The sequence below is a fragment of the Eurytemora carolleeae genome, unplaced genomic scaffold (genome assembly GCF_000591075.1).
Source record: "Eurytemora carolleeae unplaced genomic scaffold, Eaff_2.0 scaffold288, whole genome shotgun sequence".
In the NCBI taxonomy this organism is placed as follows: Eukaryota; Metazoa; Arthropoda; class Copepoda; order Calanoida; family Temoridae; genus Eurytemora; species Eurytemora carolleeae.
The window spans coordinates 264,990-275,749 of NW_019396198.1; the positions used below are offsets into that span (position 1 = coordinate 264,990).

Genomic DNA, 10,760 nt, shown 5'->3' on the forward strand with positions numbered 1-10,760 from the left:
AATCATTCCATTCACATTTAGCTGACTGTAGGGGGTATACCAGTATACCAGTATACGAGTATACCAGTATACCAGAATACCAGTATACCAGTATACCAGTATACCAGTATACCAGTATACCAGTATACCAGTATACCAGTATACCAGTATACCAGTGTACCAGTGTACCAGTGTACCAGTGTACCAGTGTACTAGTGTACCAGTGTACCAGTGTACCAGTATACGAGTATACGAGTATACAAGTATACCAGTATACCAGTATACCAGTATACCAGTATACCAGTATACCATGAACATGAAAAATCGTATTTTAGTGCGTCGCATACAGACTTATTTTAATTAATAAATACGTTGATTTTCAAGCTTTAGAATCAGGTAAAAGTGCAAAGTGAAACTAATTCCTTTGATACGTACTTTTAACAATTTAAATACATCGAATATTTTTAAATGCCGTCTTCGTATTCCACAGTGTTATGGGTCCTTGCAGTGTTTTCATAACATCTATGAATTTCGGAACAAACAAACAGGATAAATAACATTGATTTATATGGAAATAAATATATGTATACAGGCATAAAAACATAAAGCTTTTACAGACATTTGTCGTAAAATCTGTTTAAAAGCGTAAATCAAATCCTTAATAAAATTCATATATAAAACAAGTTTGATATTCCTCATAGTTAAACTGGCAATTTTGTCTGATGTTATAAAAATACCTTCGAATATGTGATTTCTTAAAATTTAGACACGGGCTGATTTAAAAATATTTAACAATATATTGTAAGATTTAAGAAGTTTGGGCATACACTTTACCCCCATATTCTTACTGCCCGTTAGTGAATACCCCCAACCCTTTTTGGTGATTACTTCCCCCTATACCCCTTCATGGGGTAATCTACCCCCCCCCCNTGCAGACAGTTCCATCCTAAATTATCAAAATTTTATTGCAAATTGAGGAAATAAATTTTTTTTAAATTAGGATTACTTGCATTGGTTGCTTTTTAACTTATGTTTAATCATGATTTCTTAATCAAATACATTTAAGTTTTTGAAATGTATATTTTTTAAAGCTAGCTAGTTGCCTTATTAGCTCTAGAATTGTTTGCTATTGCAAAAAGAGGCAAAATCTATTTGTTAGATCTGAAAAGGCTTGCATATAATTTATATTTTTTCTCTTGCAAATCTTAAATTTTCTGAAAATATATAAAATTAACAAATATATTTTTAAAATACTATGGTTTAAACAACTGACAATTGATTTACGTATTACTCAATAGCCATAGATAACCTATATAACATGTAATGATGTTTTCGAAGGAAGATAAAGATTCAAAGTTTATTGGTGATTATAGAAGAAATTTGATGATTTGTAATTCTTCATTTGACAATTAGGGCAATTTTCCAACTGGCCAGAAAGTGAAGAACCTTGAACATTTTAAAAAATTGTACAGTCTCTTTAATATTAATAATCATATTTTCTAATTTCTTTATATTTGCAACCTGATGTTGTAGACCCTTTATATTTGCTATTTGAACAATACATTCTGTTATATTTGGCAATGTTTGAAATAATAAAGGTTATATCAGGTTACAATGATATGTACAAAGTAAGAAAAATGTATTTAATTTTCGAAGACGCAATAAATAGACGCCATCAAAAAATTGTGAAAATTGGTCGAAAACGCGTTAAAAAAATCTTGTTTCGTATTTTAAAAATCCCCATCCATATTTTTGGACGGCACATTTTGATGTCGAATAGTCAGGCCAGCGGTGGTAATGTCCCCCGCTGATGGAAAATGGTGCTTACATTTTTTAAAATATCCGGGCTTTGAGGGATGATTCAAATATCTAAGATTTTAAATATCTCTGTAAAATAACATTTTCAACCTAAAAGAATAATATTTATTTTCTCGCAATCCCGAAAGATAACATGGGGAATTGCAATTAAAAGTGATGTTCGATGGTATAGACATCTGCCGGCAGAAATCTGAAACAAGAATACTGAAAACCAAAGCTGTCAGTAACCAATAGTATTTTTTCAGAGCAAAGGGTGCCGGAAACTTCTCCAGAAGCAACTACCCTGTAGATCCGAATTTGTCTATGTTATCTACAAATTTAACTCTACATGGTTTTTGCTAAATATTTATCATCAGTCTACCCGCCACAGATATAAACAACACGAAGATCAATGACTCAGCAGATTTGGCGGCAAATGCCGCCAATGACGAAGCAAGAAAATTCTCCAAGTTAGATGTCAAAAATTCCGCAAATGTAGTGCAAAATGCACAAAATGAAAGTGAAATTGTATTGAGTGTATGTGCAATGTGTAATTTTGATCTTTGACCGTTGGAAGGTCAAGTGATTTATGGTTCACAGCTTTGACACTGGACAAAATATTTGAAAGCCGGTAAAGTCATTAAAGATACTCAACACACTGCACCCAACCCAGTTAAAACTTTCAATTTTAAAACTTTTAATGTCCTATTTATGAGCTAATTCGGCTGAGACGGGAGCTGGGAGAAGGGGGGGGGGGTTGTAAAATGCATTTTTGGGGTGAATTTTACGACCACATTAACCCTTACATTTCGTATTTAATGTTGTGCTTAATATAAACACAGAAATAAGTTTATTACAATTAAGAACATATTTTATTTTATGACATGCAGCTGATTGAACTATCAGCAATTCCGACACGTAGTTTATTTGAAGTCATAATTGAAATATTCTGTTTTTTTTTTTAATTGTTACTGATAAAAACTTACAAGACAAATAGACAAATAAAGACATAAAGACAAGAAAATAATATTTTTTTTCTATTAATTTTTAATTTTAGATATCTTCTTTTTTGTTTGATATTTTTCATGAGATAAAAACCTGGACTCAAAAAGAAGGGAAGAAACTTATAAATATGGAAATCTGATTCATTGAATTTAAATATTGAAATGTTGAAAATAAACCGAACGTTTCACTATTAATTCAAAAGTTCAGCTTCGTTTATAAAATACTTTTTTTTAAATCATGATACAGGGTGTCCCAAAAAACATGGTAATTCAGTGACGAATTGGATATCGTCTTTGTTATGAATTAACATTGTAATACCTAATTTCAAAACCCATAATATTATTATGTCTGCTAGAGTTTTATGAAAAGGGTAAAGACTGTAAAGATGTGTCTATAATGTCTCCGCAAGATGAACAGTGAAGACGGACAAGTTTACTCTGTTTGTATACAGCAAGGATTTAATAAAAGGAAAGTTATTTCAGAGGTGTACGCATTTTTTGTACTGCAGTGTACTGTTACTGAGCGGTAATGTAAACACAAGACGGATGTCGAAGCCTTACATGGAATCCATCTTTCACATAAATAACCAATGAAATATTCTGGTCATAGGAAACTATTATGTGAATTATCAAAATTATCAAAATTCAATGCCTTTACCTCCTCGGATACTAAACGAACACTGAGGCATCTATTCTTGTTTACAAATTCCGCCCAGGGAGAACAGGTTTCAATATGTACACAGAGTATACCCAACTGCAATTAACTTTCCTAGCATTACATTCTTGGTATACAGTAATTTTCTTGTTTTACTAATTACAACCGTATGCAGTCAAAACATAAACAAACAAATTTTGAACATAGCAGACGAAACTCTTACAGATTATTTAAAAGACGATATCGAATTCGTCACTGAATTCCCATGTTTATTGGAACACCCTGTATATTAAGTGTACATTTCTGCTTTCACTAAACAATTTGTATCATGGCTTAATTGGTTATAAATATATATGTATATATGTACATGTAAGGATGAATGTCTTGTGTCTATATGCAGTTTTGATGTAATTCGTTGTAAAGAGTTTCCGAGATACAGTCTAGACTTCATATATACAACCATGCACTTTACAATCTGTTGTATTTGGAACTTGTTTATAAACGTAATAAACAAGAAAACTGTAGAACATGAAGACGACATGAAAGCAATACTGATGTGCATTTGATATTGTTACTAGTAAGTTATCAAATCAAATCCTATCTAGAGTTTAAAAGTCGACTTCCTATTCCAGAGTGGTTCTGGTTATCACTATTTATATATAATAAATTAATGTCTATTTTCAGTTTCGATGTATAACGTTGTAAAGATAATAATTGTTTGAAAAAATTTTTTTTAAAAGTAAATATTTTCAAATTATCTTTTTTCCATCTCATAATCTGAGTTCGTTTCCCTTATGTCCATTTGACAGCCCCCAATTTTTTTTTTAATAACCTTTTTCATGTTGATTTTGATGGTTATTATTATATCGTTAGAACTGACGAGGGTCAACCCAGACCGAAATATATTTTCAATAAATGTGGAACTAACATCTACTTTTGGTCCATCACCATCACCGAATTTAAAAGTTGTAAAGATGCAGCCCAGATTTCATCAACAACTATTTAACAATATATTGTTTACAATGGTTCATGTATGTATAACAATGTATAAGAAGTGTTCATAAATATTTATACGGTTTTTGTGCGTTTTAAGATATTTATTTTTATTTTACTGAGGGGTTTTGATCAAGAAAGTCCTTATTTTATTATTTAAATTGGTCAATTAAACCCCTAGTAAAGTAAAAACTTAACATTAAACAAAAAATGTGATAAAAAATATTTTCCTTTAAATTCATTGCTTCCCATTTAACGATGTTCTTGAAAGCTATAAATTAAAAGGAATAATAATATATTTTTTGGTGTTGCATTATTAATCTGATATTATGAAATGTATGTATCAAAATATGAAGGACTTTAAAGGAACTGATTACTCGCCTGCTTAAACAATCTAATCTGTTAATCCCCATTTCTTTGCATCATGATGTTGTAAAACTTTGCCTATTTTGATCCAGCAGAGTTCATATTTTGAAAGACTTTAACATCAGGTTGCAAATATAAAAGGTTTGAAACGATTAACAGTCTTAAATGTTAAGTACTGATAGTAGGGGGNCTGAAACCCCAACTAGATTAAATGTTATTTGAAAGCAAAGCTAAAACAGAAATTCGAAATTAACTGTTTTGGAAAATCCATATTGCTTAAAAATACCACCGCTTTTGAAATTAAATTAACATATTTTTCACGGAACATTTGCAAATCGGTATTATATTAGAGATTTTATATTAGATAAATTATTCGAAGTATGAATTATGAGTTGTAAATTCTATGTGGTAAAAGATAAATAATACGACATTTTGGATATTTTTAGATAATCATGTCAAATCATAAGTTGCAGGTAGGGTTGTTTATGTTGTTAATGTTTTAAACGATCATTTTTTGTTTCGTTTTCCGATCATTTTCTAAAACGATCTTTCGTTTTCAGAAAAAATGATCGTATCTAAAAACCGATCGTTTTTGAAAACGATCGTTTTTATAAAAAAGATCAGCGATCGTTTTTATAAAAAGGATCATCGATCGTTTTTATACGATTTAAAAAAAAAAAATATCGTTTTGAATTTTTTTTCATTGATAAATATGTTAACGATCGTTACCGAAACGACGAACGTTATAAAAACTGTCGTGTTTGAAAAAATAATCAAATGCAACTTTATCGAATGTCGTCTTATTTGAAGGGGGGAGCTAAAACTTCTTGATATTTTCTTTAAAACTGCTAAAGGCGGTTTCCTTTCTCCTCCTCTTTTCGTTAACGATCGTTAACGAAGAATCGTCGTTAACGATCGTTAACGAAACGACGAGCTTTATAGAAAAGATCATTTTGCAAAAAAGGACTTCAAAAAAACTATCGTTTTTTAAAACGATCGTTTTTTCGTCGTCGCTTTCTTAACGAAACGATCTTTTTTAAAAAAAAATGAAAACGCATCCATAGATGCAGGGATGGCCTAAGACTCCAGTATATTGGATTTGTGTTTCAAGTCCTCCCCAGTCCCTGTTTCCTGGCTTTTCAGTCAGAACTTCTCTATTAGTTATAAATGATTTCCCTGTTTCTATTTTGAAATTGTGAAGTTCCCAGCCACACAACCAAATTTTAGCCATTTTAGTCACTTTTAATAATCAAGTAAAGTCCAAAGTCTATAGAATATTCGGGCACATACCTGAAATGTTAAACTATAAATAATAGATTGTAGAATTGTTTTGAAAATTATGAGCATGCAGTGATGATGTGTCCAATTATCATGCATCTTTAAATCAAGTGCTTTTTAAAAATTCTAACTATATTTAGAATTTTTGGAAAGCCTATAGGCATTTTATAGTAAATAGTTTGGCTGTTAAATGTTGCTTTCTTTCCGCCAATTTTTCTTCGTATTCCATAAGCTAAATTTTTTGCATATTTTACTTTAAACATGCATCGGATTTCCAAAATTGTTAAAAATCAACAGTTTTAAACTTTGACTGGCCATATTAACGTCCCTGAGGTCGCATAGGTACCATAGGGGCGGGCTAGAGAGGGGCCAGGGACCACGGGTCCCCCCCTGAGCTCCTGGAAGGGTGGGGGGCGGTCCCGTCCTAAGGAAATTCATGGTATGAAATAAAAGCATATAGGGATGAAATATACAACAAAAATAGTATTGAAAAAATGACCTGAACTGAAATACCTTTTAAAATTGTTTTCTCATACAGTGATAACCAGAAAACAATGGAATATAAAGACGACATTATAGCAATACTTAATTGTTTTAATGTTGTTACAAAGCAAATGTTTTTACTAGTAACTTAGCAAAGCACAATTCAAGAGAAAAGGGTCTATTTACACTGTACAATTGCTATGTCTAATGTTCATTGAACTAGTTTAAGTCCTAGCTTGAATTTAAACGTCGTTTTTCATTTCAGAGTTTTCCGGTTATCACTCTAAAAATTCATTAAACACGTAATATAAAGGATTTATTTAACTATTAGTAAGCGCTAAAAAAAAGAATAGATAATGACCAACATTATCACCTTTGATTAGATATGTAAAAACGTGAAAAAAGCTAAAATGTTCCATATTGTTTTTTTATGGAAAATTCGTTTTAATTGGTGAACAGTTAAAATTCCTATTCAAATAATGAATTGGACAGCGACTTAATTGTTTATTTCTGAATTACCGATAAAATACTTATGCTTAATCGATCACAATAGAAATGTTTCATTTTTGATATGTAAATCTCGAAATGTGATAAATAAGAAATTGGAAAGGAATTGAATTTTTGCCACAAACTCTGATTTTCTAATCTCTATATCTTTGTAACCCAATGTTGTAGACCTTAGATATTTCAAACTATTAATACTTATAGATAAAATAATCTAAGTTTGAAATATCAAAAGTTTGCACCATCAGATTGCAAAGATATTGGGATCAGAAGATTTGAGTTTGTGGCAAAAACTCAATTCCTTTACTGCAATTTTAAGGGGGGGGGGGGCGGGGGCAACATGTTTTTATAAAATATGGCCCCCCCCCCTGAGATATTGGTTTAGTCTGTCCAGCTGAGGAACCATAATTTGTTTGGCACAATTGGTTAAATTTGTTCAACACTTATGGAATACAAACCAACACATTGACAACCAAAATTTATGTAAAGATGAAATTGCATCTGTATAAGAGAGTTCAAATCAGACAATTTTCCACAAACCCCTGTACACTGTACAGTTTACAGTGTACAGTGTACAGTGTACAGTGTACAGTGTACACTGTACAGTTTAAGAAAACCTGCATCCTGGATGTGGGAGACAGATCAGTTAAGTGCCTCGCCAATGATGATGCACATATCGAGTAATTAGAATGTAATTAAATTCTAGATGAACTTGTTGAACAATGTTTGAAGCCGGTCCACAAAATACAAATAAAATAATTGTATTTCTGTTTGAAGCCGGTCCACAAAATACAAATAAAATAATTGTATTTCTCTATCTATCAAGGTGTACTAGACGGAGCTCTGAGGGTAGAATGTCTGCGTTAAGCCACTCGAGGATCTACTTTTCACCCGATTTGAACTCTGGTAAAATAAGTTTTCTTAAGGGATCCCAGAACTTTCCTTGTTTTTGGTATAATTTTTTAGGTGTTAAATTTCCTATCACGAGACCAAAAGAGAACTCAGAAGAACAAGTTCAATAATCGAGCACAGACAAAACACTACCTGAAAATCTACCGCAACCCTTCTGATCTGAAATCGGTCAACTGTATGCGAGCGGTTAACTCTCAATGTTAGCCTTCCTCGCATTCATATTTCAGCAAATTTTTGTTTATTGTTTAACTCGGGTTGTTTTTTAAATGTTTGGATTAATTAGATTCCCAATAGACTTAAAATTATACAACCTTGATATGTGTTCATATCAACTCAGCTTATCGAAATTACATGCGTCTAGCAGACTGATCTCGGAATCCACTATGTTCACTTCTGATTTCTTACGGATTTATACGAACCTAATAAGGCTCTCTTAATAAGGAAATGCCAAATTTTTTTTTTTTTGCATTTACTGATGTAAACTATGTAAAACGTCTCTGTTTAATGAGACACATAGAATTTAATATCTTGAATAGTTTAACTGTAACACTAGCTATAAATAAAATATAGCAATATTATATTGTAAATGCCTTTTCCGTGTAAACTTTTTAACAATATATGTATAATATTGTAAAATTAACTATGTTTACGAAAATAAAAAATATTTCGTTTTAAAAAAAATGTGTGTTGTAGATAAACATATAAGCTATATATAAATAAACATATGAGCTATAATGTTAACACTTAAGTATATTTGTATTAGTGTGTTCAAGATTAAATGTTTATTTTTTCTTCAGGAAAAATTATTATTAAAAAAATATTATTTTTCAGAAAATTGCAAAAACTTCAAACTTGATTAAAACTTTCTGAGAAAATATAAAAAAGCTTTAATCTACACCATTCGATCAGAAATTTTTAGTCGATAAAAAAATGTCCCAATCAATTGAGACTCTAGCTACACGGTTTTTTTTGGGACACTCATGTAGTAAATATAAAAACATAAATATATGCAAATTTGGAAACCAGACTTCAAATAAAATAAAAGTATTTCTAATTATTCCTAGAAAATTGTATTTCTCCAAAAAAAACTTCTTCTTATGAATTATGAAAAATCCTTGTTTTTACCTTTTCCACTTTACCCAAATGCACATTGCACTAACGTATGCTCAAATCTTAAATCACCGATTCAAAGATCAATTAAATGATACACGGTTGAACAAATGAACAGTCTCTTCGTGGTTGAACTACTTCAAAGTCGACCCTGTCTTAAAAAATTGATGAAACTTTTTATTATTCTGTAATGTTCTAGTCATTTTACACTTGGTGTGTGTGATTTAGTATTTGTTCAACAATCAGGAGATCTAAAAGTGTTTTGTTGAATACGACTTTTGGTTTTGAAAAAATACATGATAATCTGGCCTATTTTATTAATGAGAAGCTTGTGGACTATGGATAAAAGCCTTTCCAGGCACTATTTTTTCTCAGCATGTAATTGATACTTTAAATATATAATCTTCCACAAAGTTGACGATGAATAAAAACACCTGTTCTAAATGTATCCAATTTCCCATAAAAAAGACATCATTTTAAATATTTTTTCCAACCCCATGTGTATTGTGGTGAATAATTATAACAAATAACAATAAAAAATAACAAAGATGAAAAATCTAAATCATTATTTAAATCTCTAAAATTTTACTGAAAAGTTTAATATGAAAGGAAGAAAATTTTCATGAATTTTAGGATAGGACACAACAATATTTACAAACTAAAGAATAGGACAAAAAATAATTTAGTTTGGAATTTTAGAATGAAAGGATAAATTAGAAAGTAACTTTAGAATGAAAGGATAAAACAGAAAGAAATTTTGGAATGAAAGGATATAACAGAAAATAATTTTAGAAAGGAAGGATAAAACAGAAATTAATTTTAGAATAAAAGCATAAAACAGAAAGTAATTTTAAAATGAAATGGTAAAGCAGAATAATTTCTTAATTAACAGAAAAAAAAACAAAAAATTGTTATTGTCTTTAGATCAGCGCCTTCAAATTAAGCACTATGTTATATAATGTATAAATGGTATACTTTAATAAATGATTCATAATAAGTAGCAAAAAACGTTCATATGCAAGATTTTACATATCACTTATTCATCACTGTGATCATTCCATCAGTATTTGTTAAGTCTATGAAGACAAAGTTTGCCACTAAAACAGAGTTTAAATTTGTAAAGCATTGAGTTTTATTTTTAAGCTTAGAGGAGTATGTAGCACATTCCCCCGACCTTTTCATTTTTGAAATTAAAATTAAAATAGAAGTTTTTTTTAGCCGTCCTTTGCTGGGATTCCGTGCAGGGTTCTACTAACTACTGAGGTTCGAACAGGATACTGCTAGGCTCAAGCCCCCCCCTCCCTCATCTTCTTCAGTCTCTACAAAATACTAGGTATATGTCACGAGGGAGGGACACCATGCAGACACGAGCCTCCCAAATTTGCTATACAGACTAAGCCTCCACCATGTGGTAAGAGCTTCCGCTATGTAGTAAACGAGCCTCCGCTATACAGCACTGCAGCTTCCTTATAATTCTTGGTTTTAATATGAAATGTAGATTTTTCGTTTTTTTTAACCAAGTTGCACAAGAATTATACTTCAGATTAATTTTGTTTCTTGATTGTCATGATTTGTAACTTAAATTGACTCATAAAGTGGTTTATAAGATTTATGCTTTACAATAACATTTCTTACGCAGTAAGGAGGCTATTTGAAAATTCATTTCTGAATTAAACTTG

The 10,760-nt window shown here is 30.8% G+C and overlaps 1 long non-coding RNA gene across 1 annotated transcript; it reads left to right on the top strand.

Annotated features, from left to right (window-relative positions):
- Nucleotides 1–2,001: 2,001 nt before the first annotated feature.
- Nucleotides 2,002–8,565, top strand: LOC111697890 (uncharacterized). The gene is made up of 3 exons (XR_002764400.1): nt 2,002–2,407; nt 7,886–7,965; nt 8,026–8,565. It is a non-coding gene; the product is annotated as an uncharacterized LOC111697890 (long non-coding RNA).
- Nucleotides 8,566–10,760: the final 2,195 nt, after the last annotated feature.